The sequence below is a fragment of the Cupressus sempervirens genome, chromosome 5 (assembly GCF_028749045.1).
Source record: "Cupressus sempervirens isolate cs-2001-9-10 chromosome 5, ASM2874904v1, whole genome shotgun sequence".
In the NCBI taxonomy this organism is placed as follows: domain Eukaryota; kingdom Viridiplantae; phylum Streptophyta; class Pinopsida; order Cupressales; family Cupressaceae; genus Cupressus; species Cupressus sempervirens.
The window spans coordinates 215,454,022-215,482,013 of NC_143122.1; the positions used below are offsets into that span (position 1 = coordinate 215,454,022).

Below are 27,992 nucleotides of genomic sequence, written 5' to 3' on the forward strand. Positions count from 1 at the left end.
ATGAAACGACAGCATATAAGCATTTTAAAGGACCCCCTGATTAATATATGTGTGCAAAGGAAGAGCAGATAGTCGTTATACCCTTCCAAACGAGCTCCTTCCTTGCACCTACAAGCACAAACAAGAAAACCCAAGTTAGATATGCATGTTCACGTCAGGTTCACCAAAATGTAGGACAAGAAAAATGGGTTAATATACATAAAATACTATGACAAAATCACAAAACTCAATAATCATACGTTAGCACCCACTAGTCTACCATGAAAGCCAAACTAATAGAGAAAGCAATAGAAACCCCCTTTTTCGTTTGTAGCTCCCATGTCTTTCTTTTTTCTCCAAATGATTGTAGCTCCAAAGTTGCCTATAGTGCACACAAGGTTGAAGCCAAAGCCTATGATGTGGATAATGCCATGAGAATACTTGAAGTGTGATTTTATGTGAGAGAGAGAATGCAACATGCAAAAAAGTAGAGACTCAAAAACTCAAAGATTCAAGGACTCAAGACTTAAGCATTCTCCATCCGAAATGGGAGGAAAAGTGTCCATTTTATAATTTTCATGTAGGGTGAGAGCATTGGATTTGTCACCCACAGACATGCAATTTGGCAAGAGATTCCTATGACGCATATGACAGAATATGCCAAATGTAAGATTGTATGACACATGAGAGTCAAATTTGGCTAAATGTGGAAGAGAATCTATGACGCGTCATAAGATTCCTCAACCCACTTAAAGCCAAGAATCTATGACGAATAAGCCAAATAGGGACATGCGTAAGAGGTAATAATAATTCCTATGATGCATATGACAGAATATGCCAAAAGTAAGATTCTATGACATAGAAGAGTCAAATTTGGAAGAGAATCTATGACGCGTCATAAGATTCCTCAACCCACGTAAAGCCAAGAATCTATGATGAATAAGCCAAATAGGGACATGCGTAAGAGATAAGAATATTTGATTATGACAAATCTTAGCCAAGTGTCAAAGGAGAATCCACGAGGTGTCACATCCAAGTGTCATGATGATGAAATATTTTATGGAATATTTTATGGAATATTTGAATTAAAAATCCTTTTATTCCATAAAATAAGAATTAGTAGAAAATGGAATTAATGATGGAAAATAGAACTTAGGAAATTGTAAATTTCCATGGTTTGTAGATAATGAATCAATTAATTAATAAAATTAATTAATTGAGGATGATAATCAGGAAGAATAATTAGTGAGAATAATAGAATTAAATTATGGGTTATTTAATCCTATAGAGAAAATTAGTAGATGATTGGCCAAATTGATTAAATGAATGTGAACGTATCTTTTGATGAAAATGTGACGATGGTGGATATCGAATAAGATGATGAAAAGGTAGACCAAAGCCATGGTCAAATTAATTGATAGATAGAAATTGATAACATGCCAAGGACACATGACATGAATTAATTGATATGTAACATTTAACTGACATTGTAAATGCTACAAGATTGAAATTGATTGATAAGGTTTGATCATAATAACACTGACGGACACTATCAATATTATTAAAATGGTTGATGATGCCATGATCTGACATTGAAAGCCTCAACAACATCAAAGATTGAATGACATGAATGATATTTTGACCTAGTACTGAAAGCCATGAGAGTACTAAGGTCAGATTGATAAGATTGATAAGTTGATAGGTTTCCAAGACACTGAAAGCCACAACAATGCCTAGGAGCGGATAAATGATGATTGATTTGGGATGTTTGATATGTTTTGTTTTCATTAGGACCGATTTTGAGTGATTTCGAGTTGATTTGGGGTGATTCCAAGTTGATTTGATATGATTCCGAGTTGATTTGATATGATTCTGAGTTGATATGAAATTGATGTAAAAGGGGATACAAATGAAAAAATATGGTCAATCTGGCCAAAAGATCGAAGTTAGTAGAATGAGAAAATGGGACAAATTAGTATGAAGAAGTGATGAGGTCATAGATGTGAACCATTTTTGAGCGTCTACAGTAATATTTTGAAAAGATTCAATATGTAGGATGCAAGACCATTGAGTGTTCTTGTTACTATGGGAACAAAGCTTTCTAGCTCACAGTGTCCTACATCCCCATTGGAGATGGAAGAGATGAGTCGAGTACCATATTAGAGTGCTGTTGGAAGTTTGATGTATGCTATGGTTTGTACAAGACTAGACATTGCCCAAGTAGTGGGAGTACTTTTTGATTATATCTCTAATCCAGGAAGAGCACATTGGGATGCAGTAAAAAGAGTTTTCAGATACTTGTGGGGTACCTCAGAGTACTCAATATGTTTTCATGGAACAGGAAGTGAGCATTCCTTGGATATTCGAGGCTATGTGGATTCAGACTGGACTGGTGATGTTGATAGAAGAAGATCCACCAATGCATATGTGTTTACATTATTTGGTGGTGCAATCAGTTGGATGAGTAAGCGACAGGCTGTGGTTGCTTTGTCCACTACTGAGCCAGAGTATATGGCAGCTACGCATGCCTGCAAAGAAACCATCTAGCTAAAGAGATTGTGTTCAGATATAGAGTTCAAACAGGGTGTAGTGACAATTTATAGTGACAGCCAGAGTGCAATTTGCCTAGCGAAGAACCTGATTTTTCATGCGAGGACCAAGCACATTGATGTACAATATCATTTTGTGAGAGATATGGTTGAGGACGGCAAGGTGAAGCTGGAAAAGGTAGAGACTTTGACGAATGTTGCTGATGCATTAACTAAGCCCGTGAGCATAGAGAAATTTAGATGGTGTTCAGAGTCTATGGGCCTCTTGGCCCCTAGCAATTAAGTCCATGATATTTCGGATCCCCTAACTCTTGCAAGGTGTTCGACAAGTGGGAGAATGTTGAGAAACATGTGTCTCAACCTTCCAATCCTTTGTTGGAAAATTCCAGAATTAGTTTGTGGGATTTTTCCACTTGTTTATGCATTGGAAAGTGAATAGTGAGTTGTTAAATGAGCCTTGTCCTTAGTAAAATATAGGTAGGCTATTTTTAGAGCCTTGATGACTCATTTTGTGACTTTTATGGGGTTCTAGACTAAGAGACAAAATTGTGGACAGGATTACTATTTTAACCTAGTTGTTTTTCCATATTGGAAATGTAAATGTCAAAAATGGGTAACATGTGGCATGGTAGTTTTACCCATGGTTTTGTAAAATCATAAGTGGTTTCCAAGTTGTAAAATCACTATAAAAGGAGGGCTTGGGGAGGTGTTTGTGTAATTGAGTTTAGTTTGCAAGACTAGTGCTAGAAGGAGTCTCTCCAAGTTCGAATTGTGGTGATGCGCTCCTGTAAGAACTTGCATTGCAAGTGTATTGTAATTGTCTTGGTTTGATAATACATTGTGTGAGTTTTGGAGGGTGGCATTTTTCTCCCGAAAGGGTTTCCCCACGGTAATCATTGTGTTGTCTGTTCTTTGTTATTTTGATTATGTTATTATGCATTTCTTGAGATCTTTGCAATAGTTACTTTGATTTGCATAATCGTCCTCTCAAAGATTAGCGTAGGAAGCAATTTCGCGCACCTTTGCTTCCTTACAAAAACCCTCCTTGTTGTACTGTCTGAAGAGCAGAGGAAGGCTTTCTAAACCAAAACAATGACAAAAACTTTCCAAATCGCAAGAGACAATTTGGTCAGGGAAAAAGATCTCCAGCCAACACTTACATCCCCAAATTCTCTAGTCATTGGACATAACATCTACTATAATTCTAAAATCCCAGTGTAAGTCAAACTCAAAGGCAGCCCTAAATCGATCGCATTCATCCGTTTCTTTTTCTTCTGCCCTTATTCCAATTTCAGTCCAATTGAACCAAACAAGATTAGAATTGTGATTTTCAAATTCCATTCTCAATCACCATTCCCATTCTTATTTTCAAATCTAATTATCAATTCCTATGCCAGCAACCAAACGAGCCCTTAGTGAAGTGACTCACTTAAAAGAATACCACATTCATCAAGGTTGTTTATTAGATCTCTTCTAATATACTTTTTCTCTTATAACTATCGTCTTTCTCTTATCACTATCTTCTGCCCTTAACCTAGAATTGTCAACCCTTTCTTTTTAACATTAAATATAAACTCCAAACTACCCATCTTAAATATGACCTCATCATTCACTACTTTGACCTCCAATTCTAATAAAAATCCTTCCCTTCAAGCCTCTAATCAAAAACTATGTATTTTAATAGCCTTATATTGACCTAATTACTATACCTCGCCGGGCTTTAAAAATACCTCTAGCTTTTTATCATCATTTCCCCAGCCATGTTTCTCACTGAAATGCCTCCCATCATTCCACCCCTTATGATTGCTCCATGGAATAGGTTGTCGTGTTAATTACCAAACCTAATCCAACGTGCGTCTTTTACCTTAAAAGTAAAAGAGAATTCAAAGAATACTTGCGAAGTATTTAATACTGACAAGGAACTCTCAATGGTGGAGAGCCTAGGTAACCAAAGGCAAGAAGAAGATTTGAAAAATCTTGAATTTCAAGAGGGCTCAAAAATTGATGGGGGAATGACTTCATGAATGTGCGTGGAAATAGACTTAGAAAATGGCTGAAACTCTTTAATACTAGAAGATGATTGAAAAAGCAAGTGCAGAATATTAATATTAATAAAGACGTGAGGTTTATAAAGAACATTTAGAATATCACTTTTATTATCGGAAGGGGAGGTCTCGAAGTTGCAGCCAAACAGTTATTTTCAGAGTCAATTCTTCATTATTGTGATATACTGGCGATTGCATCTACTATTCCATACAATTCTATGACTTCGAAACGAAAAAAGACTTAAATAGCCCCTCCTTGGCTTTGTCTAATACATTATATAGAAGGACATTCAGCTAGTGGTACTTGAGCGGTACATAGTTGTGAGAAATAAAGATGAGTAGTGTGCATGTAGTGGTTTTTATGTATCCATTTCAGGGTCACATTATCCCAACCTATAACTTGGCCAAGAAACTGGCAGCCAAGGGCATTCTTGTGACTCTTGTCTGCACACATGGATGCTATGCCCGCATCATCAAGGCTTATAATGGTCGTGACCCTTTTGCCCAAAACATTCATAGTATCCGTTTGGCATTTGTTTCTGATGGATTGCCTCTAGATTTTGACAGATCTATGAATCCCCACGAGTTTGAGGATTCTATGCTGAATAAGATGGAGTTCCACGTAGAGGAATTGATGGAAGATCTACAACGAAAAGGCCCTCCAATCTCCTCCATCATCACTGATACGTTTTATGTTTGGTCAGACCGGATAGCTAAGAAATTTGGGATTTCACATGTTTCTTTCTGGACAGAGCCGATGTTGGTGTTTTGCATTTATTATCATTGGGATCTTCTTATCAAAAACGGCCATCATCCCTTTACAGGGGACGGTAATAATTTTTATCCTTTCAGGATCTTCCTCATCTCCCACTGTTATTGTTCTATTTATGTTCTAATGATTAGTTCAATGAAATTTCTAGGTGTGATAATTGCTTTCTGCTTTATATTGTTTTATAATTAGAAAGATGTTATTAACATTTCTAATGCTTATGCGCCATGGTTAATATTTATAAATAAAGTCATCAGGTTTTCTTCTTCTGATTACCATTGTTCTCTTATCATTGTTCTCTTCGTTTAAGGGTCTGTTTGGCAGCAGGAATACAAGTAGAATAGGCATATGTAAGTTCTTAAAATTTTGAATTCTTCGTTGGATGCACCAAATAGAAATTGGAATATGAAATAAAATAGGAATACATATTCTAATTTTGACCAAAATGAGGTTTTGCAATTCCACTCAAATGGGTGGAATTGGAATACGTAGTCCTATTTCAGTTTTATTTATTTTAGAAAAAATAAATTTTTGGTTCCATGAATTCCACATCAAATTTTGGCTGAACCAAACAAGAATAGGAATATGTACCCCCATTTTCTATTCTAGAATAAGTATTCCTATTCCCCCATTTCTATTCCTGCAGCCAAAGGGGCCCTTAATAATTTCTAATTGTGCTTGACGATTGTGATTGTTATTTTTTGTTTTAACATATATAACATTGTGATCAAGATTTAATTGTGTAGTTTTTTAGACAAATCTATTGATATTTCATTGGTAGTGATTCAACACAGATCCATTTTTCATGAGAATAAATAGAACACTTAGAACTCACTGGATCTAGGTGATTTTCGAGGTCGCTCAAGCTGGAGCAGTATTAGAATGGGTAACCTTCTAGGAAGTCCAGGTGCTTCACCTTTGTGAGCATCACCTAAATCAAATGAATGCTAAGTGTTCCATTTATTCTCAGAGAGATGAATTTTTTTGAATCACTACTCATGAAATATGAGTCAACGAGTTTAAACTCTTTAAGAAAGTTCATGGAAAAAATGAAACTCCTAAACAAAAAGGAGTGGACATGGGGTGGATGAAGAAGAGGATCTCGTCTCCAAAGATATATATATATATATGTCTCAAGTTATTTTTATGAAAGAGATTTCTGTCGAGATTTGATAAAACGAACTGTCCGTTTTCAATGACGAAGAGTTTTAGCGATCAGCCATTAGATACTGAGACAAAAATGATGCTTTGTTATTGTTCTGCCATTCAATAGACTGAACTTTGAAATGGATGACGAAATCTTCCTCTCTGCTATTATTGTTCTGCAACTCATAATTTTGTTTATGCTTTACCCCACTCACCTTTACGAATGTATAATTATAAGATTATGTGCAACACTAATAATGTATTACAGTTATTGCTTTAGAAACAGAGTATACTATAATATACGTTAATATGACTTGTGCTCATCAAATTTGAGAAAATATTATTGGTGAACATTTTGCTGCAGATGGAGAGCTGATAAGCTACATTCCCGGGACTCCAACTTTGAAATTAACAGACCTTCCTTCGTATCTGCAAGAGATGGATGTATCAACGTTGATGCACAAAAGTGTATACCAAGCATTTCACTCTGCTTGTGCCGCAGAGTGGATTATTTCCAACACAGTAGAGGAGCTGGAGAAGCAAACAATTGAAGAGCTAAAGTCTCTGTCAGGAATCCCGTTTTGTTCAGTGGGTCCGTTGCTTCAACCAAAGGGCGATGTGGGGGCAAGCATGTGGACCGAGTCTGATTGCAGGAGTTGGCTTGACAGCAAGCCCAATAACTCCGTTCTCTACATCTCATTTGGAAGTTATGCCCATGTTTCCAAGGCCCAAATTCATGAAATGGCCATGGGATTGTTGCAGAGCAAACAACCATTCATTTGGGTTCTTCGTCCTGGTATTGTGGCCTCTGATGTACAAGACTTACTGCGAGATAAGTTTGTGGAAAAGTGCAAAAATCAGGGTTTGGTTGTTGAGTGGGTTTCTCAGATAGATATATTGTCTCATTCTTCCGTGGGTGGATTTCTCACACATTGTGGTTGGAATTCAATCATGGAAAGCCTCTCGTTGGGAGTTCCCATGCTCTCATTTCCTCTTCTCACAGACCAGTATACCAATTGTAAGCTCATTGTACACCAATGGGGAGTGGCCATGAATTTGGGTCACATTACTAGAAGTTCTAATAACATGAGGTCTACTCTTGTACTCTCCCAAGAGATTGCCCTTACAATAATAGAGTTTATGAATATAGATGGAGAAAAGGGGAAAAAGATTAGGCGTAACATTGTGTGTGTTAGAAAGGTTATGAAGAAAGCAACGATGAATGGGGGGTCATCTCAAAATAATTTGGAAAGATTTGTAGACTACTTGAAAGGGAGAGAGCTGAGTCGGATATCATCACAGGAGTCTCATATAAATGTTTTAAAAGGGAAGGAAGCCAAGGATTAGAGAGGGTCCAACGTGTTGGTTCATACATATAAAGCCAATGTTATGACTCTTCTCTTCTTTTTAATGGGAGGTGAAAAGTTGGGTCAATATAATATATACATTTTATATTAAATAATATTTTGGATAATGGTATTATTATTACTGATAATATTTATATCTCTATTTGATTTTTTTAATTTTAATTTTTTGTATTTTAATATTGTATTTTTTGAATAAATAGATCAATAGATCAATGTTGATTTGTTTTAGTTATTCAATATCATTATTGACAACATATTTATTTATAAACTTTTGTTATATATGTATGTATGTATATATGCATGTATTATGTATCTATCTATTCATATATGTATGTATAGTAGGTAAAGTTTTAAGTTCAATTTCACTGTTAACAATTAGTTAAAAACATATCTATTCATAAATTTAAATTATTTTAGAATGTTGTTATGTTGTGTACAAATTCGTTGTTGAACACATTTGCTATTGTTAATCTTGTTATTTTACTTCAGCCAATTGAAAAAAATATTTTAAATTGTTTTCACTTTTATGTGTGATGTAGAATTCCAAATTATTATAAATAATTCTTAATTTTTTATTCTCCTTTATTAATAAATGAATGGTTATTAGTTGTTTCAAATCATTATAAAATGTAAATAACGTTGCATCACTAGCTTATAAATCAAGGCAGTATGGAAATAACCAAAGTCCAAATCCATACATGAAGCCAAATATGTTTGTAAGCAACTCTTTGCTTACTTATTCAAGTACATATAAACATTACCTTTTTTTAAGTTCATTATTGCAAGAAATATGGAAGTCAATGCTTTCTAGTATAACAATCAGGGAGAAACGGAACAAACTTAATCAAATATTGTGTAATGTCAAAATACTAATAATAAGGTTTTAAGTTAGACTAAGAAATACATAAATAAATTTACAAACTTTTTTGAAATAAATATTACAAAATTCATCTGTGAACATTGTTAAGCATTAAATTTTCCAACTTTAAAATTTTAAAGAAAGAAATATAAAATATTTAAATAATTTACTATACAATTTATCAATTATTTTTTAAACCTACTTATGTTGGAGAAATTCATTTTAAAACATTAAAAATAAATTAGCACATTATAATCTTTAAATTTATTATTAGTATTATATTCAAAGTTTATATTCAATATTATTTTATTTTTATATAATAAAATGTTGATTATAATAAAAATCTTTTAAAACACCCAAAAACTATTCAAAACACTTTAAAATAAATTTAAAATGATCAGTAAATAGTACAATCTAAAATATAATTGCATACATACTATAATCTATGCCTTCAAGATGTTAGATGTTTATCGACCTTAGCAAAGCCTATTCATTAATTATCAATATTACACAATATTTTTAGATCCAATGATGATGATGGAAAGTGTAAGATTTTGTAGCTAAATCTACATAATAGATTAAGGATCTTGCTGAAAAATAAAAGACACAAATTGAAAATAAAAAATAGAGCAAAGAAGAGATATATAATCAAGAATGAATTTCCATTCTTCATTGATTAAAAACTATATATCTTTATACAATATGAAGTCACCATATAAATTGAAATTAATAAGTGGTTCTACAATAGTGAGCCTAAGTTACCCAGAAGTCATGGATCAAACTCAAGTTGTAAATGGTGATTGAAATCCACACATGAAATCAACACATGTTACAACTAGTCATTAGAATTAACCAACACTAACACACCCCCTTAATTCCTACTAAGGAGAAAATAAAATCCTAATTTAAAGTAAAGAGGAAAGAGGGAAAATCCAATGGGAATAATAAACCCCCATCCAAATAGATGTTAATAAAAAATAAAACTACCATAGTACAATTTCTTTCATCCCCAAAAGATGTCTAAGAAAGTGAAAAGGAAGAGACTATAGATCCCTCCATAATGTGTAGTCAATGGTAGATGTTCAAAATTGTGTGCACAAGGTGGTCCATGATCATCAAAAAATGTTCTTTCCTTTAGGAAGAAACAAAATTAAAGATGTATGAATGAAAATTTTGGATACAATTGTTAATTGTGTATTGTCTTTGGTGTTACAGAAATGTCATATTAGTCATCAGACAGAGTCTACCTAGCTCAGATGATCAGCAAAGCAATTTACAGTGTCTACTGAACATTCCTAAATATTACACAAAAAAGTTAATGTCTATCGAGCTCACTCGGGCATCAAAGAATTTTTGTAGCTGAAAGTTAGTGTTAACCGAGCTCCCAAGGTTAACGAAGAAAAGTTAATGTCTACCAAGCTCACTCAGTCATCAAAGGAAATATGGTAGAAAGTTAGCTTCTACCGAGCTCACAAGGTCAGCAAAGGAAGGTCAGTGCTAACCGAGTTCACTCAGTCTCCAAAGGATTTTTGCAAAGTTTGCAATGTTTACCAAGCTTCACTTGGTTAACTAGAAAACCATTCTGGAGTAGTGGTTACCGAGATGGGTTGGCCAGTGAAGGATTTTATTGTTTTGATATTAAGTTCAATTGTTTCATGCAATAAATGTAGCCGACTAATGTAATGATTTTTTCAGTTGTTGTAACTTATATTTGAGCCTACTTGATAATCTAAAAGGTATATATATATAGCTGTTCAAGTTGTGAATTTAAGAGTGAGTGTGAATATATGAATGAGGATGGAATAAGAAAATATCAAGCGAATTTTGATGAAGGATTAGATATCCTAGAGGAGCTACAAAGTTGCATTTGATCAGTGAAGATCTAGTAAAAGTATAATAGAGATCTATAATCAGAAAAAGGTAAGTTGCATATCATTCAAGTCACTTCATTGTTGTTTTCTAATCATTGTAGCAGTGAATCCAGAATCTCTTTACAGAGTTGGTTTAAAAGCCATTTTGTAAATCCTCTAACAAGGTGACAATTCAGTTGAATTGTTCTAAAGACCTCTAACCAGACCACTCCTAACAGGGTGATTAAATCCTCTAACAAGGTCACACCTAACACTATGTATTGTAAACATTAACAGGGTTGGCTCCTAACAGGGCTCACTTCATAAGAGTGAAAAATTGGTGACTAGTTACTTGGTGGTTTTTCCCATATTGGGTTTCCACGTTAAATCTGGTGTCTCTTGTGTTCAATTATTTAACCTTTGCATGCATTAATAACTATGAATGCTAGATGATCAATAACTAGTTAATCTACCGAGTTACACTATTCCTGCACTATTTATCGAGTATCAGCAGTAAGTAAGCATTATAGACATCTAAGGGATTTTTTGAATTGTTTTTGTGGTAACTGATTCACCCCTCCCCTCTCAGTTACTTCATCTATATTTCCAACAATTGGTATCAGAGCTTTTGATGCTTACAGGATAAGATTTTAAGGATCTGAGCCAAAGATCAAGATGTCTTATAAGAGAAAAATTCCAAGACTTAACAGGGACAACTTCTCAGCATGGCAAGGGTTGATGAGACTTCATCTAGCTTCTATTGGAGATACAAGACTAAAATACCTTGATGACAAATATGCAGAACCAACTGGTACACTATCTATCAATGATATTGCTGAAAAGAAGACCCACAACATTATGATGATAGATATAGCATCTGCTCTGAGTTATGAAGAATTTCACGACATCAAGGACTGCAAATCTGCTTTTGAAATGTGGGAAAAGCTAAAAGAAATCTATGGAGGAGATGATAATGTAAGAAGAGCCAAAACAGAAAGTCTAAGAGGACAATTTGATCAAATGAGGATGAGAGAGGATGAAAACATTTCAAAATATGATGAAAGAGTCAAAGCATGGGTTAGTGCAATCAAAGCATCTGGAGGAGATATCAAGGAGGAGACAGTTATAAGTAAAGTTCTCAGAACATTACTACCCATTTATGCAATTAGAGTCTCTGCAATTCAAGAAAGAAGATGTGAAGAAAATCATAAGATAAATCTAGAAGCCATAGTTGGAAGATTGACTACTTTTGAGTTAGACAACTTTGACAATTATGTGCCAGCTACCAAGAACATTGAGTCAGCATTTGAAACCAAGCTTTCACTCAAGGAGAAAAGCAAAAAGAAAAAGAAATCTCAGTCAAAAAGTGAAGATTAATCAGACCAAAGTTTAGACAGTGATCTTGAGGTGATTGAAGCTTTACTAGCAAGAAAATATTCTAGAGGTAGAGAAAAATATAAAGGTAAAGTTCCTCTAATCTATTTTTCATGTGAAGAAGTTGGTCATATTGTTGCTAGGTGCCCAAACAAGTAGAAAAAAGATGAGAAGAAAGGTTACAAGTACAATGGCAAGAAAGACTTCAAATCATTCAACGATAAAGGTAAGAAAACATGTTTTATGGCTAAAGATTTTAATGATTCTAATGATGAAGAAGAAGATGAAATTGTCTACATTGCTATGAAAGATGAGTCTGATAATGATGAGGAAATGGAACTCATTTTTCATATGAGAAAAAATGATACATGGATCATAGATGGTTGTTGTTCTCATCACATGACTGGTGATAAAACTGAGTTTGAATGCTTTGAAGACTATGATGGTGGTAGTGTAAGGTTTGGTAATAATGAACCTCGTTACATAAAAGGAAGAGGAAGAATCTCTCTAACCAAAGAACTTATACGTGATAATGCCTATTGGGTAGAAGGACTAAAGTATAATTTGTTGAGTGTGGCACAACTACTCAATAATGGATTCAAAGTAGAATTCATGCATGGAAAAGAAAGATTGTTGGATGGCCAAGGAAAGTTGACTGGATCAGGCACTCAAACTAAAGGTAACTTGTTCTATTTTGAACTAGGTGAATGTTCATGTTTTATTGCTCAAGTTGAAGAAAGTTGGTTATGGCATAAAAGGTTGTGTCATGTCAATTTTGATAATTTGGTAAAGATAAGAAAATTAAAGAAAGTAAGAGGCATTCCTAACATAAAGAAATCTCAGATCGATCTATGCAAGAATTGTTAGATTGGTAAAATGGGAAAGACTAGTTTTAAAAGTAAAAACTATCAGTCTAAAGATATATAGAAATTGTGCATATTGATTTATGTGGACCCATTGGAATTGAAAGCTATACTGGAGAAAAGTTCTTCATTCTTTTTGTTGATGATTACTCAAGAATAATGACTATCATGTATCTAAAAATCAGAAGCATTTGAGAAATTCAAATGGTATTTGGCCAGAGTAGAAAAGGAAATAGGGAAAAGATTGAAATGCTTGAGGTCAGACATAGGTGGAGAATTCATTTCACATGAGCTCAATAAATTTTGCATTGAAAGAGGAATCAAAAGATAGGTATCAGCCCCTGGAACTCCTGAGCAAAATGAAATAGCTGAAAGGAGGAATAGATCTATCATGGATTGTGCAAGAACCTTAATAATTGAAAAGAGCATTGCTATCAAATACTGGAAGGAAGCTATCAGCACTATAGTTCATACCTTGAACTGAGTACAGCTAAAAAAGGACTCATTCAAAACTCCCTATGAGCTATGGTATGGCTATAAACCTAATGTAAGTTATCTAAAAGTATTTGGAAGTAAATGTTACATTTTAAAAGAATCTAGAAAAGCCAAATTTGATGTGAAAAGTGACGAAGGAATATTTTTGAGATACTCTTGCAAAAGTAAAGCATATAGATGTTTGAACTTGTCTACTTACAAAGTCATAGAAAGTGCACATGTGAAAGTTGATGAGTTTGCAGAAAGAACTGAAGAAGTAAGCAAAAGGGAACCAGAAGATTATAGAAGGTTTATTTTCATTGAAACTTACACAATACCAGTCAATCAGGAATCTTCTACTCTCAACTCATCAGTAATCAAGTTACAGGAAGTTCAAACCAAGCTACAACAACACAAGTTACATTCAAATGCTACTGATCAAGTGTCTACTGAGTCTGAAGGACTCGAGCCAATATCTACCAAGCCAGAACAGCTAGAACCTGAAGTTGAAGTGCAAGAGGATAACAATGAAATTCATTCAAAAGACAAGGAACCTGTATTAACAAAATATGTTAGGAGACATCATTTAGCAGAACAGATCATTGGAGACAAATCTGAAGGAACCATGACAAGAAGTAAGTTGAAAGGTACTTGTTTACTTGCTGATTTTGAACCTAGAAATATCAAAGATGCATTGGGAAATGATAGTTGGATTGAGACTATGAATGAAGAGATAGAGTAGATAGAGAAAAACAAGACATGAACTCTTGTACCCAGGCCTAAAGATAAAAATGTGATTGAAACTAAGTGGGTATTCAGAAACAAGTTAAATGAAGATGGTAAGGTATCAAAAAACAAAGCTAGACTAGTATGCAAAGGATATGCTCAAGAAAAAGGAATAGACTATGGAGAAACTTTTGCTCCCGTTGCAAGATTGGAAGGATTCAAAACCTTACTAGCATATGTTGCTCACAAAGGATTCAAAGTTTATCAGATGGATGTCAAGTCAGCATTCCTCAATGGTATACTGGATGAAGAGGTTTACATTGAACAACCTGAAGGTTTTTTTGGTTCAGATAAGAAGAACATGGTCTGCAAATTACACAAGGCATTGTATGGTCTGAAACAAGCCCCTAGAGCATGGTATGAAAGATTGCATAACTATCTTATTCAGATTGGTTTTCAAAGAACTAATGATAACAGTAGCTTGTATATAAAGGAAGGACTAGATAATAAGATTGTCTTGGCAAAAATATTTGTAGATGATACTATTTTCACAGAGAATGATGATCTTTGAAAAGAATTTTCAGAGCAAATGAACAAGGAATTTGAAATGTCTATGTTTGGTGAAATAAAATTATTTATACTATTGTTGATTTATTATTGGCTCATTGTTTCTCAATTTAGGTATTGTGATTATTTTATCTTGAACAAGATTTTGTAAAGTAATCTCACAAAATTCCCAAGAGGACTGATATTTCTTCTAAGGATATTAGTCCTCCTTGAAGTGTTTTGTTGTTTAGGAAATTTAATACCTTTAGTATTCTTATATATACTAGGTGAATTTTTAATTGCACTAGAGACCAATACCCCATCATTGACAAAATTCTCATTCTTAAACCATATGCAATGTTTAATATCAGATTTTAAAAGGTTTTACTTTTATTTATAAATCTTTAGAATACCTTTAGCAACAAGATATTTCAAACTTGTTATCAAAATATGTTAGAACATTGAGCTTTTGAATGGAAATAAAATTCTCTATTTAATTTTTGAGAAAATATGTCAACAAGTTATTTATCATGAAGGTGATAAGAGAACTTGCTTGAAAGATTTATCCATCATTATGATAAGGAAGAAAATGTATCTCTATTAATGTTTTTGTATCATATCATTCATTCACACTTGAAAGGACTTAATCCCATAAGGTAGAATTATAAATCACTAAATAGATTGAATTCCAAAGCTTAAAAGGAAATATTTCATAAGGTAAGTGTCATACAAGCTACCTCCAAGCAAGAGATGTTAGGATTAAACTATAGACATAAATAAAAATTGCATACAAATATAACCAATAATAGAAAAATAATAGATCACATAGAAAAGAACACAAGGTGCCAAGATTTAATGTAGTTCACCCAATCCCTAGGCTACGCCCACCAAATAGCAAGTTTGATATTATTATGATCCAGTGATTACAACCTGATTACAATATGTAATCCCTTACAGCTCAATACTGCTGCAAGAACCAATTTTGTATCACAACTTAATAAAAATACCAAACCCTAAGGCCTTTTATACAAGTATTTTATGTCATTTTAGTGTTACAAAATGTCGGCCATGACCCAAAAAAAAATTTGGGCCATTGCCCTGAACCCCAAAGAATTTATGAACTATGTAATACTTTCTTGATCAATCACCACAATCTAAAAATCTCCCACTTGGAGACTGATCAAGCTCCACACTAAAAAACAATCAACCACTTGGAGATTGATCCTCTAGCTATACTACTACCACATGTGGCTCCCACTAGATCAAAGAACCCTGGCCTCTGCTATTCTTTGATTTATGGTTAGTCTAGAAGACCAACTAAAGCTAAAGAGGAGTTCAGCTTCTCCCTTGTTACTACCTTTGTCAATATATTTGTTGGATTATCATTTGTATGTATCTTCTCTAGCTTTAACTATCCATCCTCCAAAACTGACCGAATGAAATGGTACCGCAACTATATGTGTTTGGTCTTAGAATGTAGAACTGAATTCTTTGCAAGATGAATGGCACTTTCACTATCTGTAAACAAATAATTATCCCTCTAAGGGTCTCCCAATTCTTCCAAAAAGAACTGAAGCCATATCATCTCCTTGGCTACCTCTATAGTAGCAACATACTCTGATTCTGGTGGATAAAGCTTTAACCTTATGTAACTAAGAAACCCAGCTCATAGCTACCCAGCTTATGGCTACCCCACCAACAGTAAATACATAACCTGTAGTAATCTGTTTGGTATCAATATCCCCTACCAAATCTAAGTCAACATAGCCATGTAAATCAGTAGTAGAGCCCCTAAAGTGTAAACACTTATTAGATGTTCCTCTCAAATATCTAAGAATCCATTTGACTGCATTCCAATACTCAATTCTTAGATGACTCATATACCTACTAATGACTCCCACTGCATGTGCAATATCTGGCCTAGTATATACCATAACATACATCAAGCTTCCTACAACTGAAACATAGGGTACCTTGGACATCTTATCCTCCTCTTCCTGTGTCTTAGGACACATCTCCTTAGTCAACTACAAATGACTAGGTAAAGGTGTGCGGACAACTTTAACATTCTCCATAGAGAAACATTGCAACTCTTTCTCCACATAATTAGCCTGAGATAGCGTCAATGTTCTATTCTGCCTATCTCTACAAATCTTCATACCAAAGATTTTTTTTTCTGCCCCCAAATCCTTCATAGAAAATTCATATGCTAATTGGAATTTCAGCCCCTTAATGTGATCCATGTTAGACCCAGCTACAAGCATATCATCAACATATAAACATAAAATAATGTAGCTATCATCATCCAACCTCTTAAAGTAGACATAATGATCTGAATGACACCTACTATAGCCATGCTCATGCATAAAACTATCAAATTTTAGATACCATTACCAAGGTGCTTGCTTCAAGCCATATAAACTTTTCTTCAATTTGCACACTAATTTCTCCTTACCTTTGACCGCAAATCCCTGTGGGTAAGCCATATATATCTATTCATCCAAATCACCATGAAGGAAGGCTATTTTAACATCTAGCTTCTCTAAATGCAAATCTTCAATAGCCACAAGACTTAAAATAATATGGATAGAAGTCATTTTAACAACAGGAGAAAATATCTCATCAAAATCAATTCCCTTTTTCTGTGCAAATCCTTTCACAACTAACCTAACTTTAAAACTTTTCTTACCCCCTTCCTCTTCTTTCAAACTATAAACCCACTTATTCTATAAAGCTCTTTTACCTATAGGCAACTTGCACAAATCCCATGTCTTATTCTTCAGCAAAGATTCCATTTCATCTTTCATTGCAGACTCCCACTGAATCTTAGTATCCACCTACACAGCTTCATCATAACTTTTAGGTTCACCAGCATCAGCAAGTAAAATAGAATACAAAGAGGGAGAGAATATTTCTAGAGGTCTAATTTGCCTTGTTGACCATCTAACATTCATCGGTGTATGTGGTATTTTTTGTTGCAGTTGTTGCACATCATGAGGAATGGTTGGAACATCAACTTTTGGAGTATCATCCAACACTACATAATCATCTTCTTTCTTCTAATGTTGCTATAACAAATCTTTGTACAAAACTTTCTCATTGAATATGACATCCCTGCTTCTTAAAATTTTATGATTTTGAAAATCCCAAAGCCTATAACCAAATTCATTAATGTCATATCCAAAAAATACACATTTCTTTGACTTAGCTTCTAGCTTAGTTCTATTTTCAGAATCTACATGAGAAAATGCTTCACAACTAAAGGTCTTGAGAAAAGAATAACTCATCTTCTTACCAGTCCATGCTTCCTCTAGAATACAACCCAAACGAGTAGAGGGGCCTTTATTAATCAAATATACAACAATATTAACAACCTCCACCCACGTGTGTAAGGGCAACCCAATGTGCAACCTCATGCTCCTTGTGCGCTTCATTATAGTCTTGTTCATGCGTTCAGCCACTCCATTTTCTTGTGGAGTCCTTGGAATAGTTTTCTATCTATGAATACCATTAGTGGAGCAATAATCCTCAAATTCATGACTGCAATACTCACCACCATTATTAGATCTGAGACATTTCTTACCAATCCAATTTTCAATGAAGCATTTCCATTTCTTAAAAGTTTAAAATACATTAGATTTCTTTCTAAGGAAATAAACCCATACTTTTCTAGTTGCATCATCAATAAATGTAACATAATAATGAGAACCTCCAAGGGAAGATACCTGAGCCAGTCCCCATACATCTATATGCACAAGCTCTAATTTCTCCTTTTTGTTTTCCTTCCTAGTCTTCACAAAACTCACTCTTTTGTTTTCCATACACACAACTTTCACAAAAGTCTATATTAACACATTTCAGACCTGGTAAAACTTTCTTTGAATGAAGTACTTTCATACCTTTCTCACTCATGTGCCCAAGTCTTTTGTGCCACATCGTTGTATTAGAATCTACAACAACTATTTGTTCTCCCTGCTCAACTATAGCAATTGTTCCTGAACATTCATTTTTCTCTGAAACAATTAAAGTACAAGAAAAAATATGACCTGTACAAAGATATAAGGTGCCTAGTTTCACACCTTTTTCTACTACAAGGGAACCTTTTGAAACCTTCCAATTTTTATTATTAAAAGTAACTACACAACCCTCATCACTGAGTTGCCCTGCTGAAATTAAATTCCTACTCAGACTTGGAACATATCTTACCTCATTTATTAGCCAATGATTCTCATTTTGCAACTTAATCTTAATTTTTCCCTTTCCAACAATCTAACAGGATTTATTATCCCCCAAATAAACAAGCCCAAAATCCCATTGGACATAATCAATGAAATAACCTCTATGAGCTATAGCATGAAATGAAGCACCAAAATCTAAAACCCATGAATCATCAACACTTTCTAAAGACAGAAGCAAAGCATCCTCTTCAAATTTGTTACTTACCACATTTGCCTCCTTATCTCCATCTGATTTATCTCCTTCATTTTTATTTCGATTCCAACAATCTTTATTTTTATGACCTGGTTTCCCACAATACTAGCAGTCGTTCGTTCCTCTTGATTTCCCATGATTTCTAGAGTTATTTCCTCTCTTAGTCATTTTGCCCCTGTTTTGTGCATTCAAAGCACTTCCTGATGTAGATCCACCTAAGGTTTTCCTACAAATTTCCTCACTAAAAATAACACCGATCCCCTCTTCACATTTTAGGGTACTAGATCCAAGAACAGAATTACTCACAGCCATTACCAAACCATTCCAACTTTCAGGCAAAGAACACAAGATCTAGAGAGCCCTAATTTCTTCATCAAAATTGATACCCACATAAGATAATTGACTAGTAATAGTATTAAACTCATTCAAATGATCTGCAACAGACCCACCTTCTGCCATTTTCATATCAAATAAATGCTTCATTAGAAATACCTTTTTTGAAGCGGAGGGCTTTTCATATAGTGTTTCTAGGGTTTTCATCAACTCTTTTGTCATCTTTGTTTTTGTAATATTAAATGCCATTGATGGTGCCAGGCATAACTAAATGCTTCCAAGTGCATTTCTGTCCAAAAGATCTCATTCATCATTTGACATAGATCCCTGATTCTTGGCCTTGTCTTCCAATGACTTCCATAAATCCTTCTGATAAAGATAGTCTTCCATTTGCATCTTCCATAACTGAAAGTTCTTCCCATTAAACTCGTCAACCCTCAGCTTAACCTCGTCTACTATCGCTCCCACCTAACTGTGAGACTCCCACTTAACTATGAGACTTTCTTGTAGAGGATAACTAAATGACAACCTCACTCTGATACCACTTGTTAGGATTAAACTATAGATAGAAATAACAATTTCTTGCAAATATAACCAATAACAGAAAAATAATAGATCACACAGAAAAGAACACAAGGCACCAAGATTTAACATACTTCACCCAATCCCTGGGCTACATCCACCAAATAGCAAGCCTGATATTATTATGATCCAATGATTGCAACCTGATTACAATATGTAATACCTTATAGCTCAATACCGCCACAAGAACCAATTTTGTATCACAACTTAATAAAAATACCTAACCCTAAGCCCTTTTATACAAGTATTTTATGCTATTTTAGGGTTACAACATGTCAGCCATATGTTGGTTACAACGTTGGCCACTACCTAAAAAAAATTTCGAACCCCAAAGAATTTATGAAGTATGTACAGTACTTTCCTGATCAGTCACCACAATCTAACAAGAGGTAAAATTATTTTGCATGTTCATTGGGGTCACTATTTCCTTTATACTTAACATATCAATGAGCCTCAATATGTGTCTGCATGTATCTATCTATATTTATATGTATATATCTACACACACACACACACACACACACACACATATTTGTGGGTGTGTATGTATATGTATATGTACACGCACATATATACATATACACACATATGCATATACATACATATAAAAATATACATATAAGGGTATAAATAGACATACCGAATGTATAATGTTTCTTGTCTTGTCATAATTTCACATTAATTATCACTTGTTGCCAGACTTGTATTTGGAATGTCATGTGAACTCACAGTTTAATAGTGAATTGAAGTTATAATTGAAAATGACCTTTTGACTTTGGGTGGTATAAGTAGAGAGAAAAGGTTGAATTAGTTGGTGGATGGGTACAATATGAGAGTTGATTCACAATGGTATGGATAAGTATAAATAGTGGGATGCTTCTTGGAATTGTAGAAAAGGGTTTTGTAGATTAGAAATTTCTATGGATAGAGAAATAAAAGATGGCATATACATGGATGTGTTTTTTGTAGGATACTTTAAGATAGTGGAGGTTTACTAGATATGAGGTGATTTGGTACCATATTTAGCCATAGATAAATGTACAATGGTAATTGGGGTCATAGACGACTTGTTTCAATTATTTTATTTCATTAACATCCCATTCAAGATCTTGTATCTTTTCAACAATTAACTCTACATGTTAACTTTATTAAAAATGGGGTTTGCATAAAATTTCATCTTCACCTTGTGAAAATAAAATTTGGGAGGGACTTTGTAGAGATACAAAGTCCCCCTTGGAGAAGTTAAGATATTCCGCTAAGGTTTTTCTTATTCCATGTTTTCTTTATATTGTGAGCTTAATGCTTTCATGTAAGGGGATGATATATAGATTAATAGTGAGAATTTGATCTTCATAAATGATATTTTTTCTTTTAATCTCAAATTGATCAAAGGTAAGATGGATATCAAAAGTGATAAAGATATCGACGATAAATCTTTAACTTGGAATAAAATTTTGAGATTGAGCAATTTATCTATTGAAGTAAAGGTAATATGTTTGAATACAGTTTTGCTAGCATATTCATTGCATGTGATAGTCTTGTAAAGATATTCAATGAGCTTTCTAGTTTAGTATGATCAATACATTGAAGTTATGTGTATGCTTGACTTGTGTAAAGGTATGTAAGTAGTTTATTCAAATAAATTTACAAAGATTCGCATGGTGATTTGAATGAATTATAGGTTTATGTATTGATATTAGTATTTTTAGATGTTCAATGGTAATAATGTGACATAAATTGGTCAATATTACACTATTCTAATGTGTTCACCTCTGCAGAGTATTTGGGATATTTATGTGTGTCCTTAGTTCAATTAGTTAATGATTTGGAGGTTTGCGAGTAATTATTCTAAGGTTATAGATTCAATTGTTGGTGAGGTTCAATTCAAAGGTGCTAGTGATTTTTGAGATTAGAGTTGATGTGATCTTTTTAGTACTTCATGGTGTGTATGGATAAATTAGATCATGCTATTATTTTGTTGGCTCACATTGATCAATTTACTCATAATAGATGGATTTTCTCTATTGAGTTGGCATTCTTACTACTCTTGGTTGACTTGGTGGAGTAGTAGGTGGTTGATAGTTGAGGCATGATAATTAGATGCTTAGCATGGTCAAGGATGAAGTTAATGGTTCGAGTTATGTCTTACACAACATTGATTTTGTCATATTAAATATCAAATAGTATATGTTGAAATTTGGTAGTAATTTAGGTGGTGAGATTTTAGCTAGCCTTATTTATGTCTTCAATGTTGGCTATTTGTATAAATATAATGACCTTACAATCATGTGGATGTAAGAGAGAGAAAATGTGTTGATGCGACATTATCTACAATTGAGGTAGAGTGTTCAAAGTTATAATTTGTACTCAATGAAACTAACCCAAAAACATTGAAAATGTTATTATCGACTTCATAATTTATGGACTGTATTCCACGTGAGTTTATATTCAAGTTGTAAGTTCTAGGTAGTCTGACTCAATGCATGTGACTTAAATTGTATTGTATTTGATCAGAGAGATCTAAGAAATGTGCATGAATGCATGCACATTCCCATTGTAACACCTTTAGTAGGATATAATATTTTTAATAGATTAATTACATCTTCTCGTGATGTCATCTCCACCGTAATTTTTCCTCTAACATGGTTTTCCATGCAAAAAAACTCTGTGATATATGTTCATGTTGTGTTGTGGATTTGTGGTTATATACTTGACTATCAAATATGTTATTGAATCTTTATGTTTTGTAAGTTATTTAAGTTTGTGAAGTTTGAACACAATTAATTCATCCCCCACCCCCCGAGTCTCAATTGTGTGTGTTTCCCTATTTCCATTGAATAAAGAAGAGCAAAACATATGATGGGATATTAAGATTGAAGTCATATGGAAATCTCTATTTGACATCCCTTGCATTGCGTTGTTGAAATCCTAATATGGTACATAATGTTAGAAGGTCATTATAAGAGATTTCATGTTTTCTTTCTCATAACGCTAGCTAAAACATTTTCAACATAATGTTAATCTAAGCTTTTCATTTTGAATTCTTGTTTGGTTGGATGAGTCTATTAGGCCCCGTTTGGTTGATGGAATTCAATGGGAATAGGATTTGAAAATTAGAATTTGTTTGTAATTCTCTGTTTGGTGCATGGAATAAGAATAGGGAATAAGAATACGTATTCCAATTTTAATCCAAAATGTGCATTTGTCCATTCTTAAAAATACTTGTAATTAGAATAGATTGTTTCTATTCTCAATTTGACTGTTCCAAAATGAATGCTTTTTTCAGTTCCGTGTGCATTTTCTTCATAGACGAGATGAAATACTGATAATGGAGGTGGAACAATTTAATAATAAAATTGTTCAATGCGATGACAATATTTCAACACAGAAACAATTTAAATGACAGTATTTCAATGTGATGATAGTATTCCAATGCAGCTTTAGATGACAATATTTCAACGATTTAAAGCAATGGTATGACAGTATTTCAATGCAATGACAGGTGGAACAAAAGATCTAAAGCAGAGCCCTCTTCTACGCACATCCTTCATCCTTCATTGTAACGATTGTAGGTGAGTTTGGAGTGTCGGGAAGGCTGTAGTTTCTTGTAGAGAGAGAGGGAGAGTAAGTCCCAAACCCTCCTTGTCGTACTGTCTGAAGAGCAGAGGAAGGCTTTCTAAACCCAAACAATGACAAAAACTTTCCAAATCGCAGGAGGCAATTTGGTCAGGTAAAAAGATCTCCAGCCAACAGTTACATCCCCAAATTCTCCAGTCTTGGACATAACATCTACTATAATTCTAAAATCCCACTGTAAGTCAAACTCAAAGGCAGCCCTAAATCGATCGTATTCATCTGTTTCTTTTTCTTCTGCCCTTATTCTAATTTCAGTCCAACTGAACCAAACAAGATTAGAATTGTGATTTTCAAATTCCATTCTCAATCACCATTCCCATTCTTATTTTTAAATCTAATTATCAATTCCTATGCCAGCAACCAAACGGGCCCTTAGTGAAGTGACTCACTTAAAAGAATACCACATTCATCAAGGTTGTTTATTAGGTCTCTTCTAATATACTTTTTCTCTTATAACTATTGTCTTTCTCTTATCACTATCTTCTGCCCTTGACCTAGAATTGTCAACCCTTTCTTTTTAACATTAAATATAAACTCCAAACTACCCATCTTAAATATGACCTCATCATTCACTACTTTGACCTCCAATTCTAATAAAAATCCTTCCCTTCAAGCCTCTAATTCTATCCTCATTACCCACGTCAAAAACTTTGTATTTTAATCAGCCTTATATTGACCTAATTACTAATACCTCGCCGGGCTTTAAAAATACCTCTAGATTTTTATCATCATTTCCCCAGCCATGTTTCTCACTGAAATGCCTCCCATCATTCCACCCCTTATGATTGCTCCATGGAATAGGTTGTCGTGTTAATTACCAAACCTAATCTAACGTGCGTCTAGAATTCAAAGAATACTTGCGAAGTATTTAATACTGACAAGGAACTCTCTATGGTGGAGAGCCTAACTAAGCAAAGGCAAGAAGAAGATTTGAAAAATCTTGAATTTCAAGAGGGCTCAAAAATTGATGGGGGAATGACTTCATGAATGTGCGTGGAAATAGACTTAGAAAATGGCTGAAACTCTTTAATACTAGAAGATGATTGAAAAAGCAAGTGCAGAATATTAATATTAATAAAGACGTGAGGTTTATAAAGAACATTTAGAATATCACTTTTATTATTGGAAGGGGAGGTCTCGAAGTTGCAGCCAAACAGTTATTTTCAGAGTCAATTCTTCATTAGTGTAATATACTGGCGATTGCATTTACTATTCCATACAATTCTATGACTTCGAAACGAAAAAAGACTTAAATAGCCCCTCCTTGGCTTTGTCTAATACATTATATAGAAGGACATTCAGCTAGTGGTACTTGAGCGGTACATAGTTGTGAGCAATAAAGATGAGTAGTGTGCATGTAGTGGTTTTTATGTATCCATTTCAGGGTCACATTATCCCAACCTATAACTTGGCCAAGAAACTGGCAGCCAAGGGCATTCTTGTGACTCTTGTCTGCACACATGGATGCTATGCCCGCATCATCAAGGCATATAATGGTCGTGACCCTTTTGCCCAAAACATTCATAGTATCCCCACAAGTTTGAGGATTCTATGCTGAATAAGAGGAATTGATGGAAGATCTACAACGAAAAGGCCCTCCAATCTCCTCCATCATCAATACGTTTTATGTTTGGGCAGACCGGATAGCTAAGAAATTTGGGATTTCACATGTTTCTTTCTGGACAGAGCCGATGTTGGTGTTTTGCATTTATTATCATTGGGATCTTCTTATCAAAAACGGCCATCATCCCTTTACAGGGGACGGTAATAATTTTTATCCTTTCAGGATCTTCCTCATCTCCCACTGTTATTGTTCTATTTATGTTCTAATGATTAGTTCAATGAAATTTCTAGGTGTGATATTTGCTTTCTGCTTTATATTGTTTTATAATTAGAAAGATGTTATTAACATTTCTTATGCTTATGCACCATGGTTAATATTTATAAATAAAGTCATCAGGATTTCTTCTTCTGATTACCATTGTTTTCTTACCATTGTTCTCTTCATTTAAGGGTCTGTTAGGCAGCAGGAATACAAGTAGAATAGGCATATGTAAGTTCTTAAAATTTTGAATTCTTTGTTGGGTGTACCAAATAGAAATTGGAATATGAAATAAAATAGAAATACATATTTTAATTTTGACCAAAATGAAGTTTTGCAATTCCACCCAAATGGGTGGAATTGGAATACGTAGTCCTATTTCAATTTTATTTATTTTAGAAAAAATAAATTTTTGGGTCCATGAATTCCACATCAAATTTTGGCTGAACCAAACAAGAATAGGAATATGTACCCCCATTTTCTATTCTAGAATAAGTATTCCTATTCCCCCATTTCTATTCCTGCAGCCAAAGGGGCCCTTAATAATTTCTAATTGTGCTTGACGAGTGTGATTGTTATTTTTTGTTTATCATATATAACATTGTGATCAAGATTTAATTGTGTAGTTTTTTAGACAAATCTATTGATATTTCATGAGTAGTGATTCAACACATCCATTTTTCATGAGAATAAATAGAACACTTAGCATCACCTAGATCAAATGAATGCTAAGTGTTCCATTTATTCTCACGAGAGATGAATTTTTGTGAATCACTACTCATGAAATATGAGTCAATGAGTTTGACTCAAAAAACTACACAGTTAAATTCTAATAGCAATATCACAATTGTTTAAACCTTTTAAGAAAGTTCATGGGAAAAATGAAACTCCTAAACAAAGGGGAGTGGACAAGGGGTGGATGAAGAAGAGGATCTCGTCTGCAAAGATATATATATATATGTCTTAAGTTATTTTTATGAAAGAGATTTTTGTCGAGATTTGATAAAACGAACTCTCCGTTTTCAATGATGAAGAGTTTTAGCGATCAGCCATTAGATACTGAGACAAAAATGATGCTTTGTTATTGTTCTGCCATTCAATAGACTGAACTTTGAAATGGATGACGGAATCTTCCTCTCTCCTATTATTGTTCTGCAACTCATAATTTTGTTTATGCTTCACCCCACTCACCTTTACGAATGTATAATTATCAGATTATGTGCAACACTAATAATGTATTACAGTTATTGCTTTAGAAAGAGAGTATACTATAATATACGTTAATATGACTTGTGCTCATCAAATTTGAGAAAATATTATTGGTGAACATTTTGCTGCAGATGGAGAGCTGATAAGCTACATTCCCGGGACTCCAACTTTGAAATTAACAGACCTTCCTTCGTATCTGCAAGAGATGGATGTATCAACGTTGATGCACAAAAGTATATACCAAGCATTTCACTCTGCTTGTGCCGCAGATTGGATTATTTCCAACACAGTAGAGGAACTGGAGAAGCAAACAATTGAAGAGCTAAAGTCTCAGTCAGGAATCCCGTTTTGTTCAGTGGGTCCGTTGCTTCAACCAAAGGGCGATGTGGGGGCAAGCATGTGGGCCGAGTCTGATTACAGCAGTTGGCTTGACAGCAAGCCCAATAACTCCGTTCTCTACATCTCATTTGGAAGTTATGCCCATGTTTCCAAGGCCCAAATTCATGAAATCGCCATGGCATTGTTGCAGAGCAAACAACCATTCATTTGGGTTCTTCGTCCTGATATTGTGGCCTCTGATGTACAAGACTTACTGCCAGATAAGTTTGTGGAAAAGTGCAAAAATCAGGGTTTGGTTGTTGAGTGCGTTTCTCAGATAGATATATTGTCTCATTCTTCCGTGGGTGGATTTCATTGTGGTTGGAATTCAATCATGGAAAGCCTCTCGTTGGGAGTTCCCATGCTCTCATTTCCTCTTCTCACAGACCAGTATACCAATTGTAAGCTCATTGTACACCAATGGGGAGTGGCCATGAATTTGGGTCACATTACTAGAAGTTCTAATAACATGAGGTCTACTCTTGTACTCTCCCAAGAGATTGCCCTTACAATAATAGAGTTCATGAATATAGATGAAGAAAAGGGGAAAAAGATTAGGCGTAACATTGTGTGTGTTAGACAGGTTATGAAGAAAGCAATGATGAATGGAGGGTCATCTCAAAATAATTTGGAAGGATTTGTAGACTACTTGAAAGGGAGAGAGCTGAGTCGGATATCATCACAGGAGTCTCATATGATTGTTTTAAAAGGGAAGGAAGTCAAGGTCAAGGATTAGAGAGGGTCCAACCTGTTGGTTCATACATATAAAGTCAATGTTATGACTCTTCTCTTCTTTTTAATTGGAGGTGAAAAGTTGGGTCAATATAATATATACATTTTATATTAAATAATGTTTCAGATAATGGTATTATTATTACTGATAATATTTATATCTCTATTTGATTTTTTTAATTTTAATTTTTTTAATTTTAATATTGTGTTTTTTGAATAAATAGATCAATAGATCAATGTTGATTTGTTTTAGTTATTCAATAACATTATTGACAACATATTTATTTATAAACTTTGTTATATATGTATGTATGTATATATG

General features: G+C 34.1%; 2 pseudogenes; both read left to right on the top strand.

The window, feature by feature from the left end:
- Nucleotides 1-4,907: 4,907 nt before the first annotated feature.
- On the top strand, nucleotides 4,908-7,835 carry LOC149555192 (UDP-glycosyltransferase 86A1 pseudogene; annotated as a pseudogene).
- A 17,036-nt stretch (nucleotides 7,836-24,871) lies between these two features.
- LOC149555193 (UDP-glycosyltransferase 86A1 pseudogene) lies at nucleotides 24,872-27,674 on the top strand (annotated as a pseudogene).
- Nucleotides 27,675-27,992: the final 318 nt, after the last annotated feature.